The following is a 15,317-nucleotide window of genomic DNA, read 5'->3' on the forward strand; positions in this document are numbered from 1 at the left end:
GTTGATAGGAGCGGAGGTTGATACGCAACCACTGGAGGTGTTTAAGAAGGGGAGTGACATGCCCAGATCGTTTCTGCAGGAAGATAAGCCGGGCAGCGGAGTGAAGAATAGACTGGAGTGGGGCGAGAGAGGAGGGAGATCAGAGAGAAGGCTGACACAGTAGTCTAGCCGGGATATAACAAGAGCCTGTAGCAGTAAGGTAGCCGTTTGGGTGGAGAGGAAAGGGCGGATCTTGGTGATATAGTAAAGGTGAAACCGGCAGGTCTTGGTAACGGATAGGATGTGTGGGGTGAACGAGAGAGACAAGTCAAGGATGACACCGAGATTGCGGGCCTGAGAGACAGGAAGGATGGTTGGGCCATCCACGGTGATAGGGAAGTCTGGGAGAGGACCGGGCTTGGGAGGGAAAATGAGGAGCTCAGCCTTGCTCATCTTGAGTTTTAGGTGGCGGGCCAACATCCAGGTGAAGACATCCTGGAGGCAGGAGGAGATGCGAGCCTGAAGGGAGGGGGTGAGGACGGGGCAGAGATGTAGATTAGAGATGTAGATGTATAATTAAGACCAGAGCTGCTTAATCAGTTATCACAATTTACAGCCTTTACATTTTACTGGTCATTTTGGTTGACTGCTTTGTGTTAAAAGTAGCCATGTTATTAATCTGAAGAAAAATAAAAGTGTCGGAACATTGCTAAATCAGCAGCTTAAAAGAATCAGTTTGGGCAAAACCTCAGGCCAAAATGATATAGTTGATATATTTCAAAACCAGTTGATAAAATAAACAGCCCACTTGGAAGCAAGGCTTATTTTTTCAGTTTTTCTGAATCCTAATTAGCCAAAGTAAGATATTTAAAATCATCATTGTCATTATGGTATTTGTTAAACGCCTACTGTATGTCAAGCACCGTTCTAAGTTCTGGGGTAGATACAAGTTAATCAGGCCGGATACAGTCCCTATCCCACCTGGAGCTCACAGTCTAAATAGGAGGAAGAACAGGTATTGAACCCTCATTTTACAGATGAGGAAACTGAGGCACAGAGAATTTAAGTGACTTTCCAGGGTCATACAGCAGGTAAGGGGCAGAGCTAGGATTAGAACCCAGGTTCTCTGATTCCCAGGTCTGTGATTTTTCCACTAGGTCACGCTGCTTCTCATTTGGTTGGCTATAAAAAAGGCAGCTTCTTCCTTTTTCTAGATTAAACAAATTTACCTTTGTAGCCAATGAAGGGAATCATACTCGCATCTTCCTCTCACTGGCCCATAGACGTATCCTTTTCTTTGGGGATGCCACTGTTGCATAGCCTGTAAAGCTCATTTTGGGCAAAGGAGATGTCTACCAACTCTGTTACTTGTTACATTGTAATTAAGTGATTTGCCCAAGGTCACACAGTGGCAGAGCCAGGAGTAGAACCCAGGTCTTTCTTACTCTCAGGCCCGTGCTCATCCCACTAGGCCATGTCTCTAACCTCTCTCCTTTCTAGTTCATACTTCACTCTGCTGACTATATCATTTTTCTAAAAATTAGTCTGTGTACTTCTCCCCACTCCTCAAGTACCACCAAAGGTTGTCCATCCATCTTCTCATCAGGCAGACATGCCTCACCATTAGATTCAAGGCACTCCATCAGCTCTCTTCCCCTTACTTATCCTCACTCCTCTCCCACTAAAACCCAAGCCCACATGCTTCGCTCCTCTAATACCAACCTTTGATATATGCACCAAATTCAAAAGTCAGGCCACACAATAGGCCATCCAGCAAGGCTACTAGATAATTGATCAGAAAGGCAGAAAAGAAAAGTTTCCCTTTCTGAATTTAAATGACCCAGCTTTCTAATTCATTCACACCCGGAGGATTCTGGGAAATCTAGTTACCAGATTTTCAGAGGTCAGTGTCTAAAAGGAATTGGCTCATTCCGCCCTCCAGAAACACTTCTACTATGTTGCAAGGCAACTCTTGGTGGCTCCTCCCAGAGGTTCATTTTCAACCTCTCTTTTTCACCCTTGCCCCAGAGTATTTCACTGACACCAGAAAGGTAATTCTATCTGTCAGTAGGTAAGTAAATTGTTTTTGTTTCTTCCTTTGTGTTTTTTTCTCAGTCAACCATTAACATTTAGGTGTATCTCTATAAATCTTACATTCATATGCTTCTTTTATGTGTTTTCATGCTTCTGTCTCTGTTGTTCATATTATTTTGTATGTTTATGTATAGACGTTTGTGTTTATATGTTTACGCATTTGTCTTGCCTCATGGGAGAGTGTAGTTTACATGAGTGCAAGTACCATACCATTTCCTTCTTTTGAATTTCCTCAGAGCGCTTAGGTCCAGGGTTCTGCCTGCAGTGGAGGCTCAGCGGATGCTCTCGATTAATCAGCCGTTCAGTCACATTCATTGGATGTTCTAGTGTGAGCAGAGTGCTACAGTAAGTGCTCTCAGCTAATAGAGTCACAAATTCATATCTGGTTTTAAAACATGAGCTTGTAGAGTAGACAAAATATGGTCTTACTCTCCTTTTTCTCTCCCTGTGCATCATGTCCACCAATTGATTCTGTCAATCAACTAGAGAAGCAGCGTGGCTCAGTGGAAAGAGCCCGGGCTTGGGAGTCAGAGGTCATGGGTTTGAATCCTGGCTTTGCCACCTGTCAGCTGTGTGACTGTGGGCAAGTCACTTAACTTCTCCGTGCCTCAGTTACCTCATCTGTAAAATGGGAATTAACTGTGAGCCTCACATGGGACAACCTGATTACACTGTATCTACCCCAGCGCTTAGAACAGTGCTCTGCACATAGTAAGAGTTTAACAAATACCAACATTATTATTATTAATCAGTGAATAATCCTTATTGAGCACTTACTGTTTGCAGAGCACCTCTATTAAGTACTTGAGAGAGTACAGTTTAACAGAGGTGGTAGACATGATCCCTGCCCACATGAAGCTATCTGGCTCCCTGCTATATCCAGCTCAAGGAGAGCTTTCATATCATTCAAATACTGCCAGGTTCTTAATGCTTGCAGTGTTTGTGAGATTTTCTGCCCTCCTTGATAATCACTGGTGATAAAGGGTGGTCGATTGGTTTATTGCTTTTTAATCTTGCAGAGGCATTTGATTTCCTTTCTGGACCACCCAGTGGTTTCTACTTAGGTGGGCTGGTCCCTGGATCCCACCATGGAAGGCACCATAGAACTATGTCAGTAGATCAGCACCAAGCACAGGAGGGAAAGGTATGCTGGTTCAAGACTATCATACAGTCAGTGCACAGGATTGGATATCTCTGGGCTAGATAAGAAGCTAAAGCTTATGTCTCTGATAGCACTGGTTCTCTGTGTTTCTCTCAGATGGCTGGGAAAATCTAAACAGAGTAATGAAACCAAACTGTGCTGTTTCTACTGTGAATTTGGCTGAGTTGCTCTCTCTGAAGGAAGAGTTTCCAGATCTTCCCAGCTTATAGTTGAGGCCATGCTTGACCAATAAGGAGAAACAGCTTGCCTAGTTGGAAAGAGCATCGGTCTGGGAGTCAGAAGACCTGGGTCCTAATCTCTGCTGTGCTACTTGTCTGCTGTGTAACATTGGGGGTCACTTCACTTTTCTGTGCCTCAGTTATCTCATCTATAAAATGGTGAGTATAGCTGTGAACCTCATGTAGGATATGGACTGTGTCCAGTCTGATTGTCTTGTATCTACCCTAGCACAGTGTCTGGCACATAGTAAGTGCTTCACAAATACTATAAAAATACCGTTAAAAAATGAATACATTGTGTAGGGTCATATTTGTATTTCTGGTGAAAGCCACTGGACAAGTATTTTAATTATTAGCAAGCTTGAGGCTCATCAACACAAATGCAATTTAGTTAATGCTTATGCTAGATGATGTGGAGTGCAACAGGTAATATGAAAAATCACTTAAGAATATGCCACAGATGGTGGCATAGCTCCTTAATCCAAATGGATTTAAATACTAGTATGGTGTCCAATGCACTAAGAATTGCTATCGGTCAAATGCATCCACACATTTAACAGAATGCCAGTCACCTAGTATGCATTTAATAAATACCATTATTATTATTATTGTTCCATATGTTGAGGAAGTGCTGGAATAAGTGTTTAAACATGATATTCCCTTCATGCTAGTAGAAGCCAGCAAATATACTATGAGGTACAGTTGCTTTGCCATTTTTCATGGCTCTGCCTGCTGTGATAACGTCCTCAGTAGCTGGGACAAGTGCGTATTGCACATTGGAAGGTTTTCTATATTTTGAAGGGCCTCCTCTTCAAGGTGCGATGAGGAAAATGTTGACTTGTTAACATATTTTTTGGACTCTCTTCTCTTCTGTGATGAAGCTGGAGACATCTTCACTCTTCAGAGTTGCTACGATGACATATACACGGCCATGTGTTTTTAACAATGTGTTGAAGTTTTTTGTTTTTCCGGAAATCTGCATAACACACGACCGTGTAATAGGGAACTGTGCAGGGGTGGTCTCGTCAGGATTGTCAGTCCTGTATTGACCTTTTCAGCCATCATTTTCCCGTAGGGAAAAACTTCACCCTTCGTGACATCCTTGTCGAATATGAAGGGCAAATTAATGCATGCACACAGCCTCTTCTTTGTAAATGCAGCCCTCAATGCCCTTTATTAACTGATGTTAATATTAACTAGTGTTAATATTATCTAATGTTAACTATTCACCATCGTTAACTATTACCCAATGTTAATTAACACTGCCGGTTAAGATCCCATTTTACTGAGACCCAGAGAACTAAGGTTGCATGACCTTCAGGGACACACTCAGTGAGTCTCTGGGGCTTAATACTATGTTCTCATGGACAGGCCATCCTGCTCCCCATGCACCATTTTATTTAATTTGAGAGTTGAAACTGAGAGCACTTCTTTTGTTATGATTGTGCCTCAGGTGCATTTTTCCCTTCCCTTTAAAAGATGAGGATAAAAAAGACTCCTAATTGATTTGTCATGTTTAAAGAAAACATCTGGAAATTCTGCTAGCTGTTTATATTAATGCCAGAATTCTAAGTCATGTTGTAGCTAATTATTAATGAAAAAAATACATTGCATGTTTGATTTTCAGGCTGAGATCTGGGCAGAATGGAATGAGTCAGCCTACTTCCATTTCCTGCCTTGCCTTCTCAGGCAAATGTGGAAATGATAAGGATAACATAGTGTATTTCTTCTCAGGGGGAGCATTTTTAGTCTGCCGTTTCAGCGTCTGTGGGTAAGTGAAAGCATCTCTGTCAGCTGCCAAAACTGCCAAGGGAACTTAAACAGGAGACTGAAAAAACTTCACAAGTCAGTATGTGTCTTTGTTCACATGATTTCCTGCGCATAAGCTAACAAACATTAGGATTGTAAACGAATGCTTTGGTCACTACATTATTTTGGCCAAGGTAGTAGAACCACACCCCCTTAGGCTGAACTGGCATTTAGGTTTTGCAGATGGGATATTTTTTCCCTAGGAGATTGTGTCTTTGTTTGGGTGCCCTGATGGGTCTGACCAGTAGTCCACCTGGAGATGTTAGCAGCTCTGCACTGGGCTTCCTTGCCCTGGCCCAGCCAGCCAGACAGTCCTGAAATATGCCAGAATAGTTGGAGGAAAAGGGACAGGGCTGGGGAGATATGCCATTGGTCACCCAGTGGGATTGCCTTGATCTCAGGGCTGGCTAAGAATGTGGCTAGTGGTCCGGGCCCTGAAAATATTGGCCCTATCGGCATGGCGCAGCCTCACTATTTTGAGATCAGAATACATATGTTGGGAAAAATCATAGTCTAAATGGAAAAAAATCATAATTTTTGTCAAAGGAAATGGGCCTGTCCTGGGCTAACATAGGCAGCTACTCAGACTCTTGGCCGCAGGAAGTTTCAAAAAAAAAAAGATATTTGAAATTGAAATCTTCGAATCTTAAAATTTAGTAAGGATGATAGAAAGATTGAAAAATCACAACTATATCTTCTGGAAACAGACAGATGCATATATCCACAACTATTAGTACATTCAATTATTTATTTTGGCTACTCCTGTAAATATTTTTACGCTTGTCTTTCCATTAGAATGTCAGCTCCTTGTGGGCAGAGAATGTGTCACTTCACTATTTTGTACTTCCCAAGTACCCAGTACAATGTATTATTCCAAGTGGGTGCTTAATAAATACTAATACTTAGATAGGGAGCCCCATGTGGGACAGGGACTGTGGCTGAACTGATTATCTTGTATCTACGCTGATGCTTAGTGCCATGCGTGGCACATAGTAAGTGCTTAACAAATACTATAATTATTATTATTACTGATGAGTAATCGGGGGGATTGTAAGCATCTAGAGGGCAGGGACTATGCCTGCTGATCTTTCTGGCTTTCCTCTGTCTGGTGCAGTGCTCTGCACACAGTAGGTTCAATAAATATGGCTAGAAGACATATGTGTGGTTCAGTGAATGAAAGAGAGGTGGAAAGGTTGGATACTTCAGGATTGACAGAAGCTGTAACTTGAATTAAGCATTTACCTGGGTGTTGGCTAAAGTGCTGGACATGCAAAATGTATTGCCATCTGTAGCTCTTATTACACTAGATCTCTATCTGGACTCTGGCTTCCAGACCAGGACAAAATAAGGAGGGAGCATGGATGATGACTTTTCCTCAATGAAATGGACAGAACCTGCTGAATTTGGGAAGAAATTGTCACTGGGGCTACATCAACTCTGTCAAGAGTTTTAGAGTCCATTTGCTGAAGGGGGAATGAAGGATCCCTGAATGTAAAACGTAATGTCCTGAACCACACTGACCAAATTGAATGATAACTGCCAGTTAAACCCATGTAGCCCAAGATATTGTGAGTTCAGACTCTCTTCCTTCATAAAATCTCAGAAATGAAATGAAATACAACATCCAGCCAAGTCCTTCAAAGAATATGAGAGTTAATGATGGATTTGAGTGGCATGGGCAGGGATGATGAGAGAGAGAAAAGGAAGTGAGGGCAGCAGAATTTGATTTATCACCTCAAGGGATTCTATCCTTTACTTTATCATTAACTGTCCTTCAATCAGTCTTCTGGATGCCTAAGACAGTTTTTGTCTCTGTCCTTTTCATCTTGAGTTTCCTCTATCTCCTTTAGGAGCTGGGACCACGTTATATGACCGTTACTAATGACTGGAGAATTTTCCTTGAGCCTGCATTTGGATCTCGAAAGATTCAGAGTCCACCACACCCCAACCTCAGCTAGACACCCTCTGCTGATATATATTTAGCCCTCATGTTTGGAATCGATGGACATAGCATAGCCTGGGTCTTTCTAAAAGACTGGTAATGACTGAGCTATTGTTTGGCTCTTCTAGTATGGCGATCCATGAGGACAGAGGTTCCACCACAATCTCTTTTGGTAGCCTGTTGTTCCTCGTACCCACCCAAATTCTCTATTGCTGCAGTTTAAACCCATTTAAGCCCATTTCTCTTTTCCATTGATGACAATGGACAATAACTAGTTATATGATGAAAGACAGCTAGTAATTCATCATTTACTGTCTCTTCTTCAAGCTAAACAATCCACTCCTCCCTGCTCCCCTCTCCTCCCCCAGGGAAGGTTCGTTAATCAATCAATCATATTTACTGAGCACTTATGTGCAGAGCACTGAACTAAGCTCTCGGGAGAGTGCAAAACAGTAGAGTTGGTACCCCCGATCCCTGCTCTCGCACAGCTTGGCACACACACTTCCTTCCCTTGCCTTGCTGGGGTACGTTTTTAGCCCAGAAGTGACCTTGGTGGAGTGGAGGTGGGGGTGAGTAGAAGTTATTGTTGGAATGGCAGGGAAAGGGTCCTGGTGGGGAGTCCCCCTGACAGCCATTGATGACCTCCATTGCAATCCCCTAAGAGAACCCACCCTTTAGTATTTATATTCTTTTAGCCATTCTTAGCGTGTGTGTGCTGTACATTTAATCTATGCCCATCTTTTATTTATTCACTTAATTACTTGTCTTCCATCTTCCATTCTCTAGTCGTCTCCTTGCTCTCCTACCTGCTCCCATTGTTTGTAAATACTTTATTTCTCTGCCTGCCTCTCTCCCTCATTATAGTACTTCAAGTCAGTGCTCTGTACATAGTAGGTACTCAGTGAATGCTGCCAGTGGTGATGGGTGAGAGAGAGAGAGAGAGAGAGATTGAGAGTCTGAGGGAGGAACAAAGAGAAAGAAGAAAAGAGACCCTGTAGAGAAGGGAGGGAGAGAGAGGGTGGATGGAGGTGAGCTGGCCAACATATACCCACACATGCAAACACTCACTCAACCATGGTCCTTCTCTTGCTTCCACTTTTGCTGCTGTTTGGCTGCAACAGCAGGCACTCCAATCGGTGATCTCGCTACTGAAAGTTTCCAGCATGTCTAAATGAAAATGGCCCTATCAGAAGCCATCAGAAAATGTCCTGGATGTTCATTTGTGGCGAAAGTGGTGGCAGCTGAAGAGGAGAAGACTGGTAATAATAATAATGATGATGATGATAACTCTGGTATTTTTTAAGCACTATGTGCCAGGCACTGTACTAAGCACTGGGGTAAATACAAGATAATCAGATTGGGTACAGTCCCTGTCCCCCATGGGGCCCACAGTCTTAATCCCCATTTTACAGATGAGGAAACTGAAGCACAGAGAAGTTTGGTGACTTGTCCAAGGTCATACTGCAGACAAGTGGTAGAGCCGGTATTAAAATCCAGATGCTCTGACTCCCAGACTTGTGCTCTGTCCACTAGTCTACACTGTATAAGTCTCTCTTGTTAGATTGCAAATGCAAAACATATGGTCAGTTGACTTAATATCAGTGATAAAGCCATTTCCTGTGCTTCGACAATTAAAACCAATATGTCTATCACTTTAGCCACCTTGACTACCCTAAATTGTCCTAATAGTTGCTTTGTAACATTACTTACTCCCCTGCCCCCACTCACAAATCACAACTCCTCCAAGAGGCCTACCCAGGCTAAGCTCCCCCTCCCCCTGCATTTTTTTAATGGTTTTTGTTAAGCATTTACTATGAGCCAAGCACTATACTAAGTACTGGGATAGATACAAGATAATCAGGTTGGACACAGTCCTTGTCCCATAAGGGACTCACAGTCTTAGTAGAAGGGAGTAGTGTTTAGTCCCTATTTTACCGGTGAGGAAACTGAGGCACAGAAAGTTAAGTGCCTTGCCCAAAGTTATGCAGCAGAGAAGTGAAAGATCTGGTATTAGAATGCAGATCCTCTCTCAGGCCTGGAATCTTTCCATTAGGCCATGCTGCTTCCTCTTTATTTCCCAATCCATCCTCCCCTTCGTATCAACTATGCATCCCTTAAGCACTTTGATACTCAACCCGGGCCCATGTATGCAAATATGTAAATATTATTTTACTCTACTATTTTCCTTGTCCCTAATCTACTCTGATGTGTGTGCCCCCTGTAGATGGCAAGCTCCTTGTGGGTAGGGATCACGCCTACCAACTTTCTTGTATCGTCCTATCCTAAGAGCTTAGTACAGTGCTCTGCACATGGTAAGCACTCAATAAATAGCATTGATTGATTGATACTGTCTTGATAGACAAAGTTATTGTTTGCACTGTTCAGGATCCACTGCATTTCAGTAAAGGGCCAACTTCAAGAAGAAGCTTTGTCTTTCATCACCCCTTGAATTGGATGGAATCATTTTTCTGGTTTTGGGGCTCTGACACTGACAATTCCAGTCACCGTTCATCTGTCAGGAATTAACACTGTTCATCAGCATAGTGTTATACTCACACAATCAATCACATAAAGTGGGTGAGTGCGATTTCCTGTTGCAGAAAAACTAGAGCACAAAGAAGTCAAATGGGATGGGAATCTCAGAGAGACTGAGGCAGAACTGGAAGGTAGAAACAAGGTTTCACATTACAACTTGTGGTTTCACACTTCCAGTTTTGCTGCATCTCTAAATTTAAATATTTCTACCTTCACAGTTCCTGTAGGTCAGTGAAGTTCTTTGAGGAGTGTTTCCTGGTGGAAATAATATTAATGCCACCCAATGTCTGGAAAAGAAAAAACAGAGGTGGTGAAGCCCAGCCACCTGATCTGGTTTTTCCTGGCTGCCGAGACAAAAAGTTAAGATCTGCTCAGTTTCTCTTTTATGCAGGCTGTGAATCTTGTCCGCATCTGAATACAGCCCCTTTCAGGAGGAAATGGTGGGGAAGAGGGGAGGTTGAGGAAGGGGATGTTGCTGAAGAGAGTAAGCCTACAACTGAGAGAGGGGAAGGAGGACTGGAAAGAGAAACAGCAGACCTTATTTCCTAGAGCTCGGTTTTGTCCCTGCAGACCCAGCAAGCAGAAGGGGATGGGAGGAACAGTGGCTCACTGCCAGAGAAACAGGGCTCATTGTAAACAGTTGAAGGCATCTTTATAAATGCCCTTCTCATGGGGAGCTCTGAGGCTTATGCTCTGGAAGTTTTCAAAGCAGCAGCACTCTTGAGGAAGACCAGAAAGAGAGGTGTGTGTACACGTGTACTTTTTATGTATGTATGAATATATGTATGCATTTATTTGGGTTCATGGATTTTTAGTACAAAGAAAACTAAAACTAAGCTGACCAGAAAGACTGGAATTTCAGCTCTCTTCTCTCCCCTTCCCTAGCTTCTCCCCCCCGCCTCCCCAGTCCTTTTAAATCAGAGATTACTGGGTCACTGAGTCTCATTATCCCTCCTGGACTGGGATCTTCTTGCCTTTTAGCTCTGAAAGGAATATCACGACCTGTAAGTATCTTCTTTATGTCCTTCATCTTGTATTGACTATGAATGTTATGTTAACTGATACCTAAGAGCTTATCTTCGGGGTGTAATTAACTCTGGACTACAATGCATGAAACATGCAGTCTTTTAGGCTGAAAGTTTAAATCTTTGGTAAACTCTTGTGCTGGTAGTGAATTTAACAAAAATACATTGCAAAATTGAGTTTTTAGTTTGCCTAGTAATTCATATTTCTCCAGTGTATCTCAAATGCTACTTTAAATTTCTTAACTGAGATTTCTAACACTTCAGATTCTGTCCCTTGGCACATCAAGAAAATGTTAATTTTTAGATTCAGTTTAAGAGGTTTTAAAGCATGGGCAATTTTCTTCTCAATTAAACAACCCAAAGAGGACAATTTGTAAGTAGAACAGAAAGATAAAAATAACACTTTTGCTGTCACCAGGAAAAAAATGTAAATTTTGCCATTTGTAAATCCATTTGTATCGGTGATACATTTGTAGGCAGTGCTTTTTCCAAACATGATTGTGTCTGTGCATTTGTGCTTATGTAGCTCAGAGTTTGGGACCTTTGTGGACTGTCGAAAGATGACTCGTCTTCGTTCAAACATCACGCAAAAATGTGGATGGCATAGTTAAATACTTTTCCATTTAATTTGAACACAGAAGTAATTTTTTCTGTTTAATTTTGTGTTCCTCTCAGCAATACTACCATAAGGAATCCAAATGAGGCCCCACTGAGTTAATTATACAACTTGAAATGGCACTATTTAAAAAGTCCTTTTTGGTATTTATGGTCTCAGTAATCATTGGTGGCAAGATTAACCTATTCACGACTGCTTGACATTCCAAATGTATTGGTCTACATGCACTGTGGGTCCAGCTGCCCTAAAAATCCAGCATGTCCTAGCTGAAGTAGCATGGCTTCCATGAATGCTGCTGGCAAACTATTGTGCAGCAGTTTTCCATGCTCAGGTGTTTAGCCCTTGACAATAGTGGTTGTCCCCACTCAGTAAAAATACCATTAAAGGCAACAGTAGGCTCATGCCCATTGGCATTCTATCTCTCTCTGTCTCCTATGATTTCTGCTCTCTCCTCTGTCTCTTTTCTTTTTTGTTCCTCCCTTCTCTATAATAATAATAATAATAATGTTGGTATTTGTTAAGCGCTTACTATGTGCCGAGCACTGTTCTAAGCGCTGGGGTAGACATAGGGGAATCAGGTTGTCCCACGTGGGGCTCACAGTCTTAATCCCCATTTTACAGATGAGGGAACTGAGGCCCAGAGAAGTTAAGTGACTTGCCCACAGTCACACAGCCGACAAGTGGCAGAGCTGGGATTCGAACTCATGAGCCCTGACTCCAAAGCCCGTGCTCTTTCCACTGAGCCACGCTGCTTCTCCTGAGCCACGCTGCTTCTTCTGCTGCTCTATCCCTCGCTGCCTTGCTCTCATTTTCTCTCTTTCATCAGCCGCAGAGTCCAAGTGCTAATTTTGGCCCAGATATAAGCAATTTAGTTGCAAAACCATTTGCCAACTTTCCCATTCTTGTCCCTGTCCTTATCATACTGCTTTTCCTCCTTGGATGTGAAAATGGAAGTCGCATGTGAAAATGGAAGTCACATGTGAGGAAAACCATCTGGGCCAATTATCAAAGTGAATGCTAACTCACTCCTCCCCTGGTGGAGGCCAGTCGTGCTTAGGGCAGGACCAGGGATTCCAAATGAGATTCATGGGCCTGGCCTAGCCGATCTTGGAGCTGACCTGAATCTCCAGGTTGGCCTTTGGGGAATCCTTCAGAACAAATCAAATCCTGGGGCTGCTCCAAATGTAGTGGACTGGGTGAAAATATCTGGGGGCTGGGCCACGGAGACATTCATTTTGGTGGGGGTGAAGTTTGAGGTGAATCCCCAAGGTATTCACTTCGGCATGCTAAGCATTTGGGTGGACTGCATGAGAAGTTGGAACTCAGTCCCTTCAGGATGCTTCGGATAATGGCTTTGAGTTATTCAACTTGGACATTTGAAGGGTTGTTCTCAAGCAAAATTACAGCAGCACATCCTCTGAATTGGGCCCAGTATTTCTCTCCTGTTAGATGGTAAAGTCCTCAAAGGCAGGGATCATGTCTACTAACACTATTACACACTCCCAGGTGCTTAGTTTAATGCTCTGCATGATGCTTGGTAGATATTACTCTTTCATTGAGTCTCCTGATATTTACCTTAACTTAGTTTTGAATATGTTGCTTATAAGCTCTTACTACATGCCAAAGCATTGTGCTAAATTGAGGTTGATTTAATAATTAATAATAATAATTTGTGATATTTGTTAAGTGTCAAGCACTGTTCTAAGTGCTGAGGCAGATAGACATTAATCAGGTCAGATTTGCCCCACAGAGTGCTCCCAGCCTAAGAGGTGATCTGGTTATAGTGAAGAGTTACCATAGTTCCACTCTTCACAAATCATTAGCACCACCAACTGAAGGAGCAGTTAGATAAATGTTGACTACCTAATGGGCCACACCAGTATTCATGGCCAAGTCCTGTCTGCACAGTCAATAAATCTATCAGTCAGTGGTATTATTGAGCACTTACTATGTGCAGAGTTCCTGGCTGACCCTGGGTGGAATTGCCACTTGTGAGAGTTGGGTGGTCTGCAGCACATTTGAAGGCATCTGTGCTTTCATGGCTTGCAACCTTGCAGCTGCTCTTCTGCAGCTAAGCAAAACATTTTGAGGGTCAGTAACGCCCTCCCTAATGAAATCTCTTATTTTGTCTGAAGCTGAAGTTATTGCCCTGCCTGTTGCAGCATTTTCAAAGGTCTCTAAAAGCTGGCCATGAAGATGATAAATTAGAGCTGCGATCTGCAGATTTGCAGATAAACATGGGCTCCAGCTGTCCAAAGGTACTGTGGGTGGACAAGAAGGTAATAAGGTTGAAGGGCAGTGTGCAGACTTCCAAAAATGGGAGCTTGTTTTAAAAACATCATTTTCTTCTTTAACTGTTAAGTATACAACAGTATACACCTGCAGGTTTGATTTCCACTGAATCCCTTTCTAGTAATACATTTGGCAGGAGTTGGGTAAAATAATGATATTCACATTGAAAATAGAAGTTATGACAAACCTTATCCTTGGTTCTATTCAGTATTTTGGAGTTGGTAGCATCCATCTGGAAGGGATAAGCAGTGAGTGAGGGGAAGGAGGCACAAATCACACTGGGTCTGTCCCCTGTCACCATTACTGCCACTGTATGTGTGTGGGTGTACACCTATGCAGTCGATCCAGCGGCAATAGAATGGCTCCGGGAATCAGGAGAACTAGGTTCCAGTCTAGACTCTGCATATAGGGGATTGCCCGTTGGGGCTACACCGTCAGCAGTGATGCCTTCTAACCAAAGAAGCAGGTAAGGTGTCCCTCTAGGTGGACAGACAAAGAAGGAATCCTGAAAAATATCTGGATGATATAATTGTGGTATTTGTTAAGCAGTTTACTATGTAACAGGCACTGTACTAAGCACTGGAGTGGATACAAGCAAATCAGGGTGGACACAGTTCGCTGTCTCACATGGGGCTAACAGTCTTAATTCCCATTTTCCAGATGAGGTAACTGAGGCACAGAGAAGTTAAGTCACTTGCCCAAGGTCACACAGCAGACAAGGGTTGGAGCCGGGATTAGAACCTTTTGACTCCCAGGCCCGTGCTGTATCCAAGTGGTGATGATCACAGTGGTTTCCAAGGCAACTGCCTGCTGGGTTATAGTACTACAACCCAGCTTCAGCTGCTGACAGTTTACCATAGATGGACGCTGCTCAAAAAAAAACCCAACCCTTTGGATGCATTTTGCAACGTGCTGCACCCCTGCAAACTTACTTACTAGTTGCACTCCATACCCCAGCAGGAATACATGTGGTAGGAATGAGGGTGTGCTAGTGACACTCTGCCAACCATGTCTTAAGTAGAGTAAAAGTTCTCAGATCATTTGTAACCAGAGCAGCCTGGCTTAGTGGATACAGCACGGGTCTGAGAGTCAGAAGGTCATGGTTTCTAATCCTGGCTCTGCCACATGCTGTGTGACCTTGGGCAAGTCACTTCAGTTCTCTGGGCCTCAGTGACCTCATCTGTAAAATGGGGATTGAAACTGTGAGCCCCATGTGGGACAGGGACTGTGTCCAACCTAACTAACTTTTAGCTATCTCAGCATTTAGAAAAGTGCTTGGCAATAGTAAGTACTTAACAAGTACCATAATTATTAATAATTATCATAATTATTATGGGAGAATGATTCCGGTTAAACCCTCCCTTTTTCCCCATGTGGGATACCTGATTACCTTGTATCTATGCCAGCACTTAGAACAGTGCTTGGCACATAGTAAGCGCTTAACAAGTACCAGAATTATTATTATTATTATGATTATTTTCCTCTCCACGGGTTTATCCAAGATGGGAGAATTAGTGTTCCCTCACTCCATGTGCAGGACATCTCCTTGGGCAAGAGGCTGGGACAGGTTGCGAGCTCTCAAAACCAGAAACTCACCTGTTTAGACTGGTTCTCTCTGGTATACCTGCTTCCCTGGGCAAGCTCA

The 15,317-nt window shown here is 42.9% G+C and overlaps 1 protein-coding gene across 9 annotated transcripts in view; it reads left to right on the forward strand.

Moving 5' to 3' along the window:
- Positions 1 to 15,317, forward strand: part of FREM1 (FRAS1 related extracellular matrix 1) — a 157,972-nt gene that overhangs the window by 13,352 nt on the left and 129,303 nt on the right. For 3 of the 9 annotated variants that reach the window (XM_039910811.1, XM_039910812.1, XM_039910813.1), the window contains exon 1: positions 10,250 to 10,481. The exons of 1 other annotated variant lie outside the window; for it this stretch is intronic. The gene's annotated coding sequence lies outside the window, so the exon portion shown is untranslated. Of the gene's footprint in view, positions 1 to 1,976; positions 2,051 to 10,249; positions 10,482 to 10,643; positions 10,744 to 15,317 lie in introns of those variants that run through there. 5 more of the 9 variants (XM_029055731.2, XM_029055737.2, XM_029055733.2 and 2 more) reach the window with 4 other exon arrangements.

The sequence above is a fragment of the Ornithorhynchus anatinus genome, chromosome X5 (assembly GCF_004115215.2).
Source record: "Ornithorhynchus anatinus isolate Pmale09 chromosome X5, mOrnAna1.pri.v4, whole genome shotgun sequence".
Lineage (NCBI taxonomy): Eukaryota > Metazoa > Chordata > Mammalia > Monotremata > Ornithorhynchidae > Ornithorhynchus > Ornithorhynchus anatinus.